We start from the raw sequence: 17,445 nt of genomic DNA, 5'->3' as shown, positions 1-17,445 counted from the left end.
TGCAGGTGTTTCAGTCCAGGGGGAATCAGGCCATTTCTGGCAGTAAGCAGTTGAGGGGAGCTGCTTCCGTGCCAGCTCTGAGGTGCCAGAGAAGGCTTGCCCCACCTTGTCGGAAAGAGTGACAGTAAGCACTGCCCCCCACGAACCCTGCCCGCCCTCCCTTCAGCTCACAGGCAGAGAGGAGGAGTCCAGAAGCCCTTGGACTTTAAATAACAATTTGGGAGAAGAAGAGATTGGGGGAGAAAAGTCAACCTGGGATTACCTGCAGAGAAGAAAGAAAAGCTAAAGATAAACAAGAAAATAAAAAAAGCAAAGACAGACTAGAATTTTGGGTAAGACTTTCAATAACTTTTCATTCTCTTTTGTCTTAAGGCAGTGAAAACCTAGGGGACTTTAAACCCCACAATTTCATCATGAACTGACAATACCCCTTACTCAGGAGGAAACTAAATGCCCCAGAGGAAGAACAGTCCCCCGGCCAGCAGAGACACCCTACCAGTTTCCAGATGCCTTGGGAGAAGTCTCTGCCAAGCCACAGAAAACTCTACCAAAAATCTCTTCCCTGCCCTGTGCCCCAATCTCGTACACAACCCCATCCAGCAGCACGTCCTTCATGCCTATTTTCCAGAACCGGCAGAAACCTGGATCCTCAGTTCCTAGAAAGCCCAGGTAGCAGTACCCCTGTGCGTGGTGTCTGCCGAGCTGCATATAGAACCGCTCCTTTTCCCACCTAAGCTGCCTCCCCAACTCGGCTTTTATTTGGAGACATGAGAATGACTTTGGTAAAAGTGTTACCTCTTCCTTGAACTCAAAAAATGGATAGTGAAATAATTTTAGGCAATACTGAATTTTAGCCAATGGGGGTGGCAAGGTGGGGGGCAGGAGAACCTTCCTCTCCACCCCCAAATCACACCACACCTGCTCATAAGGCTGATCTTGAAGGCAAATCAGCATTAATTGTATTAAATATGTTACATTCTAAGAGGAAAATATTTGTCCAGGAATCCACATGCCTGAGTCCCAAAGAATTCGTAGAAGAATTCGTGGAACAGATATTTCTGAGGAATCAGAAGTATTTGTTTTTTAACATGTTTGTGTCAGTGAGTGTGTATTTTTGGATCCCTGAGAAAAAATTCAAGTAGATCCATGGTGTCAGGCAATGAGTCGACAGGATGGCCATTATTAAAAATCACTGAAGAACTAATAAAGCCAGAAGAGAACAATAAAAACACAATTTCTTCCTTAAAAATAAATAATAAGTACAATCATTTCCATGTACCATTATCATTTATTACCTAATTAATATACCACAAAATAATAATCAGGCATATTAGTAAGTGCCAGATTAACTTTTAACATTATCTATTGCAACCCTAAAATGTTTATGTAAATGCAATGGGACAAAATCATCATTAATATTCTTAGCCTTTCTCTTCCACCTACCACAAAAGAATATTCTAGCTTCCTTAACTCATTTCCTTCCCCTTCTCTCCCTTTGAGAAGGGCTCTCTCATTGCCAGGTTTGTTCTGTGGAGCTTTCGTGAAGCAGAATTGGGGGGAAAATGGCAAGGGAAAGAAGGAATAGAGGTACCAGGGCTAGCCCTGAAGGGAATGATTTTTCAGAAAGGGTACAGGAAAATCACTCTGGACCATCAAGGGGATATGAGCAAACTGATCAGGTAGAAAAGGCAAGTTTTTAGAAGTATTCTTGTGGATTTTGTATCCAATTCACAATGCTTTAAAAAAAAACTCTCAAGAATTTGAAGTATTGTAATATTACCTTTTGGCTCCTGGGCTGTTTCTTTGACTGCAACTTTGAAACTGGACCACTCGAGCTCACATCTTCAATAGTCACATTTGCTCGTCCTTGCTAGCTTCTACCCAAAACTTTAAAAGCAACTGCAAGAGAAATTGCTCTATAATAGCTGGAATCCCTATCTCCAGCCCCTACTTCCCTCAACCAAGAGCTTTGCAGTGCTACTTTCTTCCCCATATAAATATTGGGTTGAATATTGGATTTGCATATGTTAAACAAAATAAAATGACCGTCTGCATTGGGCCTTGCCAGGAGGGACTCCTTTTCAAGAAGGGCTTTTCCAGAAGAGAAAAACAACAAACCTACTGGGTTTTTCTGAGAAAATGGAATGCAATACCTGGTGGTAAAACTAATTTCAGTCCAGTAAAGATAGGTTATCAAAATGGGCAAGCATATCATACTGATCAATGAATATCTGCTCCCCACTTTTCTAAGACCCCCCCCCCATGTAAAATGGAAACACCATCAGCCAATTAGAACACTTCCTCACTTGCTTCTGCCTTCAACTCTCTGACCTCCGTGAGAGTCCCCTCTCTACTCCCTAGGCAGAGCTCCCTTCTGCTTTCGGAGAGGGATGTTGCCCTTTTATGAATCACTCAACAAAGCTGTGGAGTCCTAAGTTGCATGAAAAGTTTTTCTACTAACAACCTATAAGTTAATGAGAATCAATCAATGCTCCCAGGGTGAATTGATTTTCACCTTCACTCCTGACGTGATTGTAAAGATTAAATAAAATAATGCAAAGTGCTTATAAACTCTAAAGACCCATACAAATGTGACATCTCTGGCAATTGATCTTAGAGGGAAAATTGCAAAATGAAGTGAAGGCCTGAAACAATGACCGTTCTAATTCAGACTTCCATCAAAACTTCAAGATAATAGAAGCAAATGTATTCTGTCTAGGTGGACCCCTGGGGTCCTATTTCTTCTAAATCTGGAAAGAAACCTAACTCAAGCCCTATCCCACATATGGAAAGATTTTTGGCTGTTCCCAGGGGTCTCATTCCATCCTAGTGGTCACCTCTCACTCAGATTTCCTGTTCCTGGTGGTCTCTCAAACTACACCATGTGTGCCCTCTGAGCTCACTCTCTTCTTTCTGTCCTGTACCAGGCTGAATGCAGGATGCAGAACCTTTCCGCTATGTCTCCAAAGCGCCATCATGCCAAAGCTGTTCAGTATTGCAAACAGACTTTTACTAAAGTTTTGGGATTTTAGAGGGTGTTGTATCACAGCACCACAAACAACTTAACATTAGAGCTCTTTGGCCACTTCTACCCCAGAATCTCCCTCACTGGCTGACTATCATCCTTAGCTTCCTTCCCTCTGTCCCCACCAAATGACTTCCATCTTTGCATCATTTCCCTCCTCTTGGCCTCTTTTCTATGCCCTCTCATTTGTATTATGCAGAGTAATTCTTCTCTCTCTCATCTCATTTTCCAGAGTTGGGGGAAGGGAGGAAGCTTTATCTTTCACACCAAAAATGCCCATTAGGATAGTTTCCTAAAAAAAAACCCACCTCCCTGATAATGTGAAATATACCACTGACTTAGTGTATTAGTTTGGAAGCTGCCCAAATGTGATACACCAGAATTGGAACGGCTCTTATAAAGGGAATTTAATAAGTTACAAATTTATAGTTCTAAGCCTCTGAAAATGTCCCAACTAAGGCATCCAGGGAAAGATACCTTAATGCAAGAAAGGCCAATGTGTCTGGAACACCTCTGTCTGTTGGGAAGGCATGCTGGACCCTTGCTGGTCCCTCGCTCCTGGGCTCTGTTGCTTTCAGCCTCTGTTCCTGTGGGGGTTCCTCATTTTGGTTCTCCAGGTCTAGCTTTCATCTCTTGGCTTCCCTTGACTCTTCCCCAGGTTCTGGCTTGCTTCATATCTCATGGTTACACTGCTGGGCTCCAGGCATCTCCAAACATCTGTGTCTCTATCTGCAAGTGTTGGCATCTGTGTCAGCTCTTCTCTGAAGGTTCCATCAGCTCTGTCATTTGTCTTTTCTGGCTCTCTTGAAAATGTTTCATCTTTTAAAGGATTCCAGGAAACTAATCAAGACCCACCTAGAATGGGCAGAGTCACATTTCCATCTAATCAAAAGGTCATACCCACAATTGGGTGTGTCACATCTCTGTGAAGATAATCTAATCAAAAGTTTCCAACATTCATTGTTGAATCAGGATTAAAAGAAACAGCTGCCTCCACAAGACTGAATCATGATTAAAACATGGCTTTTCTGGGATACATAATATTTTCAAACCAGCGCACCTAGTATGTATGTCAAACCACTTGCAATGGTTCTTGTTTTCAATAGAGATTTTTTGCCTTCCTGCTCTGTATGTATGTGCTGGTGAAGAAGATTGAAGGTCTTGAGATTTTCTTAAATTATCCAGATAATTCATCCACTTTGTCTTTGATCTTACATGGCTAGAGAAAACCTGAGTGTGCTTAGACTTTCCTGCCATTTTCCCCATCTGTGTAATGAGAGGACAACTGGTGCCTTTATTAGAAAATCCAGCAAAATACCTGATGGCTGAAATGTGCAAATTGAAGTTATTATGATGGTCAATTAATGCCTTGGTAGAGGTATACTCCATGCCCATTGTGCTGGTTTGAAACTGTTTTGTACCTCCAGAAAAGCCCTGTTATTTTAACCCAATCTTGAGGGGACAGATCTACTGTTGGGTGGGACGTTTTGATTAAATTGTTTCCATAGAGATGTGATCTGCTCAATTCAAGGTGGGTCTTAATCCTTTCCTAGAGCCCTTTATGAGAGAGAACAAGAAACATTAAAAGAAGGAAACACCCCAAGAAAAACAAGAAGAACCCACAGGAGCTAAGAGAACTACTTTGAAACCAACCCAGAAGAGAAGGGCCAGCAGACATCATCATGTAGCTCTCCATATAACAGAGAAATTTCAGACATAATCAGCCTTTCTTGAGTGAAGGTATCCTCTTGTTGATGCCTTAATTTGGACACTTTCATGGCCTTTGAACTGCAAATTTGTAATCTAATGAATTCGCTTTGTAAAAGCCAATCCATTTCTGGTATATTGCATTCCAACAACATTAGCATACTAAAACACTCATCTTAGCATCCCTCAGCTGAGAAAGCAACTAGGAGGGAATAAATGTGGATCAGCCACAAGATCCAGCTGAATACCTGTTTCTTGACAATTAACTACAAATGTCAGGACATATGATTCTTGGCTTGGATTTTTAAATAATTACCAAGAATCATTGGCAGGGTTGGAGGTAGGGATTGACAGAGGGCATATCTGAGTTCAAATCCACACATTGCTTCTTCTTAGTACTACTACTACATCTAGATATCACTTCAAATCATTTCTGTAGCAAGTTGGAAGATAGAAAGAGAGATGGGTGGATGGGTAGGTGGACAGATGGATCGAAAGATGTATGGATGGCATTTATCAGAAAAAGGAAGATAATGATGACCACTCTGCCTATTTTCAGGGCTTACTCAACATATAAAGGAGTTTGTTGTTCTTGTGGGTTGGAGTTTAGATTTGCTAAAGCTGCCAGAATGCAATATACCAAAAATGGGTTGGCTTTTATAATGGGGTCATATTAGCTTACAAATTTACAGTTCTAAGGCTGTGAAAATATCTAACATTAACAGGACAATACCTGGACTCTTAAGACAGGCTGCTGGCATCTGGGACACCTCTGTCACATGGAACGCACATGGCTGGCATCTGCTGGTCCTTCACTCCCAGGTTCAGCTTCTGGTCATACTGACTTCCTCTCTGAGCTTCTGCAGGGTATTTTATCTATGAGCTTCTCTTAATTTCATCTCTCTACTTCTGTGTCTGGTTTACCCTCTTGTAAAGGACTCCAGTAAGGAGAGTAAGACCCATCTTGAATGGGGTCAGTCACACCTCAACTAAATTAACCAAATCAAAATGTCCCATCTACAATAGGTCTGCACCCACAAGAATGGATCAAAAGAACATGACCTTTTCTGGGGTACATAACAGCTTCAAACCACCACAGCTGAGTAATTGTTTTCCCTCTACAACCAGAAAAGATACTAATATTGAGTTTTTCTGGACATGCAGATGCTGATGCATTTCTAAAGGGCCATTACCAAAGGAAGCTCTGTATTTGCAGATGACACCTCTTTGGAACAAGACCAAAAAAAGGACAGCAAACAAGTTTCCTCCCCAATTTTTCTGCTTATTTCGCCCCCACCAACCACACTCCTGTATCCCACATTTACCCATCAATCTTTTCCCACCTTGTCTTATTCTGCCCTACAGCATACTTGTTAAAGGGGCTGTGGCCACTCCAGCTATATCCTTTAAGGATGATAACACTGTGGCCAAAGCTTCATTAATCAAGCTTGGTCTGAGCTGCTTTCATAACTGCTACATTAACAAGTCCCACTAAGAAGAGGCCTCTAGAGCTATTTGCATTGCACTGGGTGAATACTAATGAAGATGAAGTCCAGAAGAGTAGTTTTTGAACCTGCTACCATGTAAAGGGGCCCAACTTTCACTGTCATAAATAAACAAACATACAACAGATTACTGTATAAAACATAAACTAGAAGGAGCAAAGCTTCAGAGGAGGGAAAAGGGAAAGAGACTCCTGCACAATACAAAGGCCTCCCATTGTACAGATAAAAGAATTGCTTTTATTAAGGCAAAGATAATTATTCCTATTTTAGAGACAGGAAACTAGGCCTCAAAATAGTTAAAAGACTTATCAAGGCCTTACTCCTTAGTGACAAAGCTTTGCTCCCTCTAGCATGCTGGCCTGCCAGCCACAAAGCTGAGGCCCAGTCAAGGTCCAGTTGGCTATTAATTCAACTACTTTAGGAAATTAAGGTAGGGTAAAAGAGTAAAAGACAAGGGTAAGAGACTAGAAGAAAGTGGGAATGCTGAGACTTGAGACAAGTTGGATGCCTTCAAAATGTGAGCTCCAGGAACAGAAAAGTGCACAACTTTCTGATGAATTGGTGAAAAGATAAAATAACCCCACTGCTTGCTCCAGCTACTTCGCAATGATATCATCTGAAAAAGTAGAGCTAGAATAACTGTAGATCCCAAAGACATTTCTGGACAAGTTGGAGTGGGAGATAAAAGACCCCATAAGGGCAGCATTAAGGAATGGGAAATGAGTCTCCTTTCCTTCCCCAGCTATAATTCAGGAATCTGGGCTAGAGGAAGAGTTCTGGGTCCCTCTCAGTTCCAGCACTCAGGGTCCACCAGGGGAACATTCATGAGCAGCCTATTCCAATATCTCGTATTTCCTAAAGAAACCCCACCCCTCACTATTTCTACCCCAAAGAAGAAGAAATCCAGAAAAAAAAGTATCACTGCTTATTGCACCTAAGTTAGATGTGACTACAAAATTCCAAATCTTTCTCACTGAAAAGTCTGTTGTCCTTAAATTTTTCTAGTCAAACATGAACACCCCTGATTTGTTTTAGGTACATGGTTTAATTCTCCAAATAGAGAATTCTACAGATGTTTACACAACCCACGCCCCCAAAAACCTCAGCCAAGGGAACTCCTCTCCCATCCCAGGAAGAAAGACTAATGTTGACTAGTTAACTGTGATTCCATTCACTTGGCAGTGATCCTTTTAGGCCTAGGCATATGATGAATCCTGGCCCATAAGTATAAGAAGACCATCATGGGCCACTGGGAAATTTTGCCATATTCTTAAAAAGGAACACATGCCAGGGACTTTGCTCTTTCCTACATTTGGATATGGGCAATGTTTTGAGCTGAAGCAGTCACACTGAAATTTATCACATACAAAAATCTAAGAGGATCATGAAGAAGCCAAAAGGAGCCTGACATCCCCTAGCCATTGAATCCACCAACTCTGGAACCATCTGGTGCTGGTCTTCTTGTTATGTAAGAAAATAAATTTTTTATTGTTTAAGCCATTTTTATTTTGATGTTCTGATGCTTGTAAACAAAAGCATCCTGATATACCCGTGTGCTCCTTTGGAACAGAATCCAGTTTTGTTTGGGTAACCTATACCCCTGCATGAACTAAACAATTGGTGATAGTCCCCATTCCTTGCAGAGAATAGTCTAAGGTGTGAATGTGACCCATATCTGCCGATGAAATGGCAGGAGAGGTCTCCTAGGGGCTTCTAGGAAAAGTTTCTTGTTTCAAAAAAACAAGTACAGGGCAAGATATTTTTCTTTCCCTGCTGGATATTCTCATGCTTATACATCTCATACATGGAACTGCCATGGCCATTTTGCAGCCATGAGAGGCACAGGTCTGAGAACCAAGTTAGTGTGCTGAGGTTGGTGGAGCTGAAAACTGGAGAGCCCCTAGGTACTTGATGGCGTGGTTAAGCTGCTGACTTTGCTGTGGACTGCCCAACCTCAGGGCCTTTGTTATGGGAGATAATATCCTTACTGTTAAAGGGATTTTACATTGAGTTTTCTATTATGTAGCCATGTCATAATGAGCTTTGCATCCTAGAGTTTAAGAATGGATTACTTAGTTATTATCTATTCAGCCACTTGCCTTCCAAGTGCTCTCTTGAGTAGTAGACAAAGGGGTGGCACACCAGCTAGAATAAAAGGAATTTGCAGGCATTCACATCCTATCATATCTAGGCCACACGAGTAGTGAGTGGCCATTAGGGATGTATCATTAATACTTGTAGCAATTACAAATCACTATGGTGCTTGTGAGTTCTTATTTTATTATGACTTCTGCTTTATTTTTAATTTAATGATTGCTAAATTTTTTATAAGAAAGAAGGAAGGCAAGGATAGATTAAGAAGGCCTGTAAAATGCATTACATCTTTAAAGGATGGATTTGATTACTTACATGCTTGTAAAATGCTTTCATGCATACCGAGTCACCTCACAAAGCCTCCAAAAAAAGAAAGAAGAAAGGAAATGGTTGTAGTGCTGTTTACTTTGTTTTCCTGCAAAATGGTTGAATTTTGTAAAAGATCTGGACCCATACTACCAGTGAAATGGGAGGGGAGGTCTGTTAGGGACTTCCGTGAAGTTTCTTGCTTCCAAAAAAAACAGGATACAGGACCAGAGATTTGTAGGGGTGTATATTACATACAAGCATCATCTATGTTACATGTCGAGGTAGAACATGGCAGAGGACCACTGTCCCAGCCTGGAGTCCAAGCACCATTCTGACCTTGACTGCTACTCACTGACCTCTAGCTGGAAGCAGTTGGTGCTTCTTGTGCAAAGACAAAGTTGGGGAAATTATAATTTTAAATAATAAATTTAATTACAAAAGATTTAATAGCTGCCAATTATAATTTTAATTTACAAAAGATTTAGTGGCTGCCATTGAACAAATACTGTTATGCCAGATATATATGATCAACTTAGCAAAAAAACTCATCTTGTGATCCTCTATCTTCTTTTGCAAATAGAGAAATGCACATTTGCATCTGCACAAACAAGTTTGATTATCATTTGGACTAAACCAACTGATATGGTTTGGACCTGCAGAGGTTTTCAGTCAATCTCCAGGTCATAAAGGAGGCTCTAATGCAGAAAAAAAAGATTTATGTAATCTCTGTCTTAGAAGACAAAGAGGTCACTCTTTTGAGAGACAATATAGTAGAGCAACTGTCTAAAACCAAAAGACCCAAGTTGTAGTTCTGATTCCACCAGTCTGCTACCTGTCTTGGGCAAATCAATTTCCGTCTCTGGATCTCACTGTCCAGTCTAAAAAGAAAAGGATTTGCAAATAAATTAAATTGTGTCTCCTCTAAAGAAATGTGCTAGTCCTAATCTTCAGTATCTGTGAATATGACTTTATTAGAAATAGGGCCTTTGCAGATGTAATCAAGTTAAGGATCTAGAGATGAGATGATCCTAGATTTAGGGTGGCTCCTAAATCTAACTGGTTTCCTTATAAGAGAGAGTAGAGGGATATTTGAGTTATGGATACAGAGATCCACAGGGAGGGTCATATCAAGACAGAGGCAGAGGCTGGAGTGATGCATTCACAAGCCAAGGAACACCAAGGATAGAGCACAGCCACCAGAAGTAGGAAAGAGGGAAGGAACGAATGCTTCCTCAGGGCTTCCAGAAGGAACCAACCCTGCCAAAACTTTGACTTTGTACTTCAGACTTCCAGAACTGAGAGAGGATATATTTCAGCTGTTTTAAACAACTTAGCTTGCGGTAGTCTGTTACAGCAGCTCTAGGAAACTATATAGATTTTTCACTTCAGAGATTTCACATGGAAGCATCAGTTTGGTGAGAGTCAGCTCCCTTCATTGTGTGATTTTGAGTGGGGTTGTAGGGAAAGTAAATTCACATCTGAGTGCTCTTGCCTTGATCAGACTGAGGAATCTTGAATTCTTTTTCTGTCCTTTTTATGATCTGATGAGGCATTAAAACACTTTTAGAAAGGTTGCTTTGAACATTTTTCCAAGTTACTAAAATTAAAAGCAATGTAAGGGTGGGCCATGGAGTTAAAATCTGGAAGGGGTTAGGTGGGACAGAAAGGAAGGGAGACAAGGGGAGACACAAAATAAACAAGTAAAGAAATAATTACAAATTATGGTGAGTTCTGTAAAGAAAATTGTGCAGGGTCAGATAATGATAATGGGGAATCTGGGACATGGGAGGGCCTCTCCATGAATGTGGTATTTAAGCCTGTAATATTTAAAGCCTGAAGATGGAAAGTAGTTAGCCAGGCAAGAAAAAGGGAGAAGCATTCTAGGCACAGGGAACCACAGGTACAATCCCAGCGTGGAAGAAAGAAGCCAGTGTGTCTGAAGACCTGAAAGGGAGGTGGTGTGATTAAAGCATAACATGCAAGGAAAGAAATATGCGAGACAACCCTGGAGAGGTAGTCAGGGAGAGGTTTTGCAGAACCTTGAAGGTCATCATAAAGGTTTTGCGTTTTATTGAAAGGGCAATGAGCATTGAAAAGATATAGGCTATTTGTGTTGTGTTTTTTTTTTTTTTCTTTTTTAAGTACTCAAGTAGGAGGTAAAGTACGGATTAGAAAGAAACAGGGGTGAGTGTGGGAAGATCATTTGGAGGCTCTGACTATAATTCAGGACAGAAATGACCAAGCTTGGAAAAGGTGGTGACATTGCAGATGAAGGGAAGCGGAAGGACTGAGAGGCATCTCCACTAAGAAGCAGCTTGAAAGGTTGACTTCAGTCCCACTGTGTATTCGTTCAAGAGGCCATCAGGCTGCCCTTCTACATGAAATCACCAAAGAGAGAGGTCTGAGCAGTTAGCCCTTGGCATCGTTTCATCCAAATAGGCAGGGAAGGAAAGGAAGTTTTGAACATGCCAACTACTATACACATGGAATATGAACTTGGATTCACTCTGGAATTTCAGAGTACACCCAAATTATTGCCTCTGTATGTTGAGATTCTTGTCCCATTTAGAGACTGGGCTTAGCAGTTACCCAATTGGCCAGGGAAACTTAATCAGCATTAAAAGGAAAAACAGAGTAAAGTTGTTCTGCCAGAGCATTTGAAGAAGGACCACCAAATTAGCATCAGGAATGGGGAAAACAGAGGATAGGAGGAATAGTTGCAGAAATAGGGGACTTAACCTAAAATAAGAATCCTCCATAGACACCTGACAAGGGCCTTCAAGTGTTTGAAGATCTCTCAGATAGAAGACAGGTTATTTTGTGTAGCCACCCAGTGCCAACCTTGGATCATTGTTAGAAGTGCAAGAGCCAATGAAATGAAGAGGAGCTTTCAAAACCAGTAGAGCAGAAAGGGTGCGATGGGCTGCCTTATGGTGAATTCCTGATCTCTAAAGGTGTTTAGGCAGAAAAGGGAAGGCCGCCTACCAGGAATTTCATAGAAGGATTCATGTATCTGGTATGGACTGGATGGTCCCTAAGGGTCTGTTAATCCTCCTTTTAACTGCTGTGCATGTTTACAGTCACAGGGGACCACAGGTTGGAAGAGGATCCACTCCTCTGAAACATTCCCCAGCCTTTCAAAAGAAGACAGTTCAAGACCAAATTCTTTCCTCTCCCGAGCATTGTGCCAGCTGATGCTGCAGACCTTATAGTAAACAAAGTTTTTGCCAAAGACCTTGGCAATATTTTGGTCTCTCAGTCATCTCTTTCAACTGGTTCCACCACTGAGTGGAATCACAGCCCTCCCAGGTGTCTGTACAACCTTGCCATGGGAGGAACCACATCAAAATTTTGCCGTGGTACCAGGCCTCTCCCCGCACAATGCTAAGTTGGATCATGCTCCTGGTGCACAGGCAATGCATCATTAAACATCACAACAGGATGTGAGCAAAACATCAGGGGCCTTCCAGGATCAAAGAAGCACAACACAGTTGAAAAGCAGCCCTTTAACAAGGGGGTGGGAGCAGGAAGTTGCCCTTTGTTAAACAGCAGCCCTAATAACTTCTCCCTGCTACCCTCATCAAGGCTCCCTAATTATGCCACAAATGCCTGCACCTCACATTCAAGGCCCCCTCAGTGTCTGGGTCCCCTACTGTCAACCTTGCAGACTTTGAGGTTATAAAAACAAGAGGAGTCTGCTGCTGGAAAGCTGGTTTTGTACACCAGGCCTCCTGACTTTGGACATACAAGCAAACTCTCATTATATTTTAGCAGTGAAATTGGGGCCTGCACGGGCGGTGGGGGGGGGGGGGGGGGGGGTTGAAGAGCCACAGTCCTTCCCCAAATGAATCCCTGCTTATTTTATCTTCTTTCAGTCCTTGTGGGACCATTCACTGGTATTTAAGATTAATTCCATTTCCAAACAGAGAGCTAAAGAGACCCAAACTGTATTTCAGCAGTGGATAGAAGGGATGTCCAGTTTTTCAGCTCAGCTTGTATTAAGACTGGAACTAATGGGATTTCTGGCAGACTCATGGGTGCACAGTGGTCCCCAAAGGCAACCAGAATGGCCAGACTGGTGATATCACATCCCCAAAGACCTTCCTTTTCCAAGTCCCAACAATATACCCACTGTCTGAACTACACGTTTTGATACTTAATCAAACACATTGCCCTGAAGTTGTCTATTCTGCATGCATCTCTCTTTCCCCAACTTAATTGAAAGCAACTGCCCTACCTCTGAACTATATAACAACCAAGCAAGGCGTCTGTGGTCCCATTCACAGGTGAGAAAACTGAACTCAAAAGTATCAACTTTTGCAAGACTATAACACATTTAAGAGGCAGAATAAGTCAAAACATGTTTATCATAAGCAGTAATAAACTGAAGTGTGTCTTAGTTTTCCAGGGATGTTATAACAAGTACCATAGATTTGTTGGCTTAAACAACAGGGATTTATCATCTCAGTTTTGGAGGCCAGTCAGCAGGCCATTCTTTCTTCAAAGTTTGTACCATGGTGAAGCATGTAGATGGTGGCTTGCTGGCAATCCATTACTCAATTTCTGCTTCCATACGTGGTGCTCTGTCTCCTTCTGCCTTCTACTACTATAATTACTGGGTCCAAATTTCCTTTGCTTATAAGGACTCCGGTCATATTGGATTAAGACCCAACCAGATTCATTTCAACTTCATCTTAATAGGATCTTCCAAGATCCTATTTACAAATTAGTTCACATCCACAGAACCAGAAGATAAGACTTGAACATGTTTTTGTGAGGGACATGGTTCAATCTGTAACTCAGTATCAGGCTGTCTCTTCCCTTCCTACTTGCCAAAAAGTGGCTTCAAACACCAATTTTTAGGATCCATAGGTGGTTATGCAAAGAGCGACTAATAAATTAATGGATGGAAGGATGGATGGTTGGGAAGAAGGGAGAAAATATGCACTGCCATTTTCCAGATCATTCATTAATTACCATTTTAAGATGTGAATTCATAGCCTCCTAAGTGGGTTGTGCTGTTGCCTTTGATCACATCTGCCATAGCTGAACCTTAATTCAGAAGAGCCCTTGGCTTAAGATTAATTTCTGTCACAAGAATCTTTTCTCCCTAGTACTGCATACTGCGGAAACTCATGAATATTCCAGCATCATAAATCTGAACTCTGGCCTTTAGAAAAGACACATGAAAAAGCTCCCTGGATAGATTTTTTTTTATTATTTAACTATTACATGGCCTTTTTATTTGGGTCTCTTGTAGTCCATTGCCAACAAATATAACTGCCAATCAATGTTTACCCTCTAGATTCTGGGGTGGGCCCTAGAAGGGACAGTATGTATAGTGGACACCACCCATTGTGGTCAGAAAAATCTGAATTTGAAACCTCACTCTGCCACTTTCTAGCTGTGTGCCTTTGGACAGAATACATGACAACCTCTCTGAACCTCAGTTTCCCACTCTGTAAATTAGTAATACTCCCTCGTACTGCTGTTGTGAAAGTTTAAGAAAAGACTGTGTGTGGTACCCGGCCCGCAGCAATCTGCTCAATAAACAGCTGCCAATGGCTATAGTCACTATGCTATTCCTAGTGGTACAGCTTGTTCCTCAGGACTCACAGTGACTAAAGTGTGTGTTCATCTACAAAACATATACTCCAAGCACAAGCACTTTATACTGAAAAATAGATGCACCCATAAACATTTGCACACTAATGTCAACCAGCTAGCAAGCCTGAATTTTTCAAGAAAATGTTAAATAAATGCATAGATGAAGAGACTCATCCGCATTTGGTCTCTGGTCCAAATAGTTCCGATTTGCAGAGCCTTTATCAGGAAGACAAAACACAGTTGTGAAAGTTGCAATTTACTTCTACTTAGGAAAAGGTAGGCTAGTCCCACCCTCTATTATCTTTCCTTGCAACGAGGCAACCAACTCCACCATGCAAGAAGGTAGGGAAGATATAGCCAAACACAACAGGTTGTTCTTGCTCGTGATAAAGTTTTGACCTATTCTGCCTCTTAAAAGTGCTGTAATATTGAAGAAATTACTTAATATTCCAAAGGTTCCATTTTCTCACCCATTAAATGGGACCATTTTCTTTGTGTCAGCAACTGTCCTAGCTTTGAAATATGCAAGTATATTTGTTGATGTGTTGTCGGGCCCATGTGGCTGAAGACACATTTGGTGGCATTATATAGAGTTTGTAACAATATTTGAACATATGTTAAAACTCCTTCTTTGGGGTAAAGCCCTGGGTACACTGGGTGGGGACTGTAAAGATGAAGAAGCAAGAATATAGAACCACTTGAAGTTGCTTGTTGTGTTTGAAAGTTTGCTGTTAGGCAATCACAAAAGCTCCCCAGTATGTGGTCCATTTGGGAACAATAAAAGTACTTAAGGGGCCAAACCTGCTCCAAGAAGAGTGTTTTTAGTTTCTCCTTTGAAGCCCACATTAGATTGTTGGCACGGGAACTAAAGGCTTTCTCGATCTGGAGCTATGTTTTATCTTAAAATGTAAATTCCTCATGCAAACACACAGATAGCTCTAACACATTGGTAGGGCCCAATTACATCGGCCCAGATACTGTATCCTCACAGGGCTCTAGGAGATCCTTCTCTCTGCTGACTCTGACAAGGAAAGAATGAGAAGTACCCCCTTGGAGCCCTGGCTGCCTCCTTAACTCATGATGGACAGCACCACCTCCAGCTATGTTAAATGACTATTTAACCCAAATTCCCTTCAAACGTAAGAAATCCTTTCAACTGTCTCCCAGACTGGTGGTTCGATATTCTCTAAATAAACTTTTTCATTGAAAGGGATCTCACTTCTCTGCAACCAAGACCATTCTGTTGTTGGACAACTCTGATTGGAGAAATACTATTATGGTGAGCTGGAATCTGCCTCTATATAATTTATTTGTATTAATCTTACTTCTTCCCTCTGGAATCTCTAAGGGCAAGTTAAGTAATATCTTAGAAGAGCAAATGATACCACAAACCCAAATTCTTTAAAGTATAAAAAACAAGTTGCAAATTCCATATAGCTCTCTATCTCTCCTTTTCTACCTCTCCATTCTTAGAATAATACTTATTAGTTTCCTTTCCTTCCTCCCTTCCTCCCATCCATTCTTTTTTAATTCCTTCCTTTCTTCACCAAAATGCCATTGGGCAGGCCCAAATGAGTGGGCCTGGTTTTGACGGGCCCAAGCTAGTTTCAGGGCCGACACACGAACATGTTAGGAGGCAGCAGGGCCAAGAGGCTGCCTACAGGCCAAGAGGCTGCCTACACAGGGGGACACTGAGATAATGGGAGCCAGGTTTCTCACAATCAGAAAAAGGCAGTACAAATATGGAAAAGGAGAAACCTAGACTGTGCCCTAGTGGCATTAGATTTTAATCAGAAGCACCAATGTGAACTCGTGTTTTGCAATATGTAGAAATAAATATAGACTTTAATGTGTGTAGATATATGTGTAACTGTGTATAATTTCCTAACTCTGTTCAATGTTAGGACCTGAGAGCCATGACATCCCGCTAGCAATGAGCACACCCATAGCACAGGTCTTTATTTCTAAATATTATTCTCTGCCAAAAAGAACTAGGGCTTCTTAAAGAAATGCCTGGATCCAGGGCTAGGAAGTAGATGAGCCCAAAACATCTTGTGCTGCTAAGAAGTGAGGAAACATTACAAGAGTGATGGAGTCATGTCAAAAAGATACAGGAGAAAGTTTGAAGAGCATCCCTGGAAAATCTGGAAAAAGCAGAGTATCAAAATTAATTACAATGGTAACAGATTATAACCACTGGATAAAATAGGAACCTATGAATCCACACAGATAAAATTCTTTTTTTTAATGAATAAATAAACAGCAAGAAGAGAAATTCACTCTTCGGCAACCACCATAATAACAATTAATTCAGGCAAGAAACATCAAGAAATATTACAACTAGTGGATAAAAGGAATGGGATTTTACACAGTGTCAAAGAACCTCTCCACAAACATTTATTAAATTTAAAAAGGGAAAATAGATAAATTTACAGTGGAAAAAACTGTAGACGCCATAGTAATCAAGTGATCAAAGTTATCACCACCAGTAATAGGCCAACATCATGTACCACTCACTAAGTTTCAATTAAAAGAACACAGCATCTAAGATATTCTGCCCAAAAATACATAGTCTGGGTCTAATGTAGAGGAATCAATAAATGAACCAAAATTGAAGAATCTCCTATAAAATACCTGGCCTATACATTCCAAAAATGTCAATATCATGCAAGTTAAAGAAAGATGGAGCAATTGTTCCAAGTTTAAAGAGTCTGGGGAGACATAATAACTGAGTGCTGTATGTGATCCTGGATTGGATCCATTGCTATAAAAACTAGAACAGGGACATGGGCAAAACTTGAGTGAGATCTCAAGATACAAAGTATACAGGAGTTCTCTGTACTATTTTTACAAATTTCTGTATGTTTACACTACTTTAAAAAAAATTTTAAAATTCATATACACAATAATCTAGCAGTTTTGAATTTTCCCTTAAGAAAATTCTAACTAATGATATCTAATTCCATCAATATGGTTTCCACCCACTTCCATCCCCTGCTTTCTGTAACTTGAAGCTTTGAACTTGGTTAAAATGCAAGTCTTCCTGGGAAGGGTGATACTTTAAGCAAACACTCATTTTTTTCTTTGTTAATTTTTATTTACAAACATTTCTTATGGATAAGCAAAAACTCCCCCTTCCCCCATCCCTCTATCCCCTGATCTACTTTTTGTTTCTATGAATTAACTATTCCTAGATAT

The 17,445-nt window shown here is 40.9% G+C and overlaps 1 long non-coding RNA gene across 6 annotated transcripts in view; it reads right to left on the bottom strand.

Annotated features, from left to right (window-relative positions):
* LOC143676568 (uncharacterized) overlaps window positions 1-17,445 on the bottom strand; it is a 209,078-nt gene that overhangs the window by 147,272 nt on the left and 44,361 nt on the right. The window contains exon 1 of one of the 6 annotated variants that reach the window (XR_013172180.1): window positions 1,781-1,876. The exons of the other annotated variants lie outside the window; for them this stretch is intronic. This is a non-coding gene — a long non-coding RNA (uncharacterized LOC143676568). Of the gene's footprint in view, window positions 1-1,780; window positions 1,877-17,445 lie in introns of those variants that run through there. 6 annotated transcript variants of the gene reach the window in all.

This window comes from Tamandua tetradactyla, chromosome 3, assembly GCF_023851605.1.
Source record: "Tamandua tetradactyla isolate mTamTet1 chromosome 3, mTamTet1.pri, whole genome shotgun sequence".
In the NCBI taxonomy this organism is placed as follows: Eukaryota; Metazoa; Chordata; class Mammalia; order Pilosa; family Myrmecophagidae; genus Tamandua; species Tamandua tetradactyla.
This window is presented reverse-complemented; position numbering and strand designations above follow the sequence as displayed.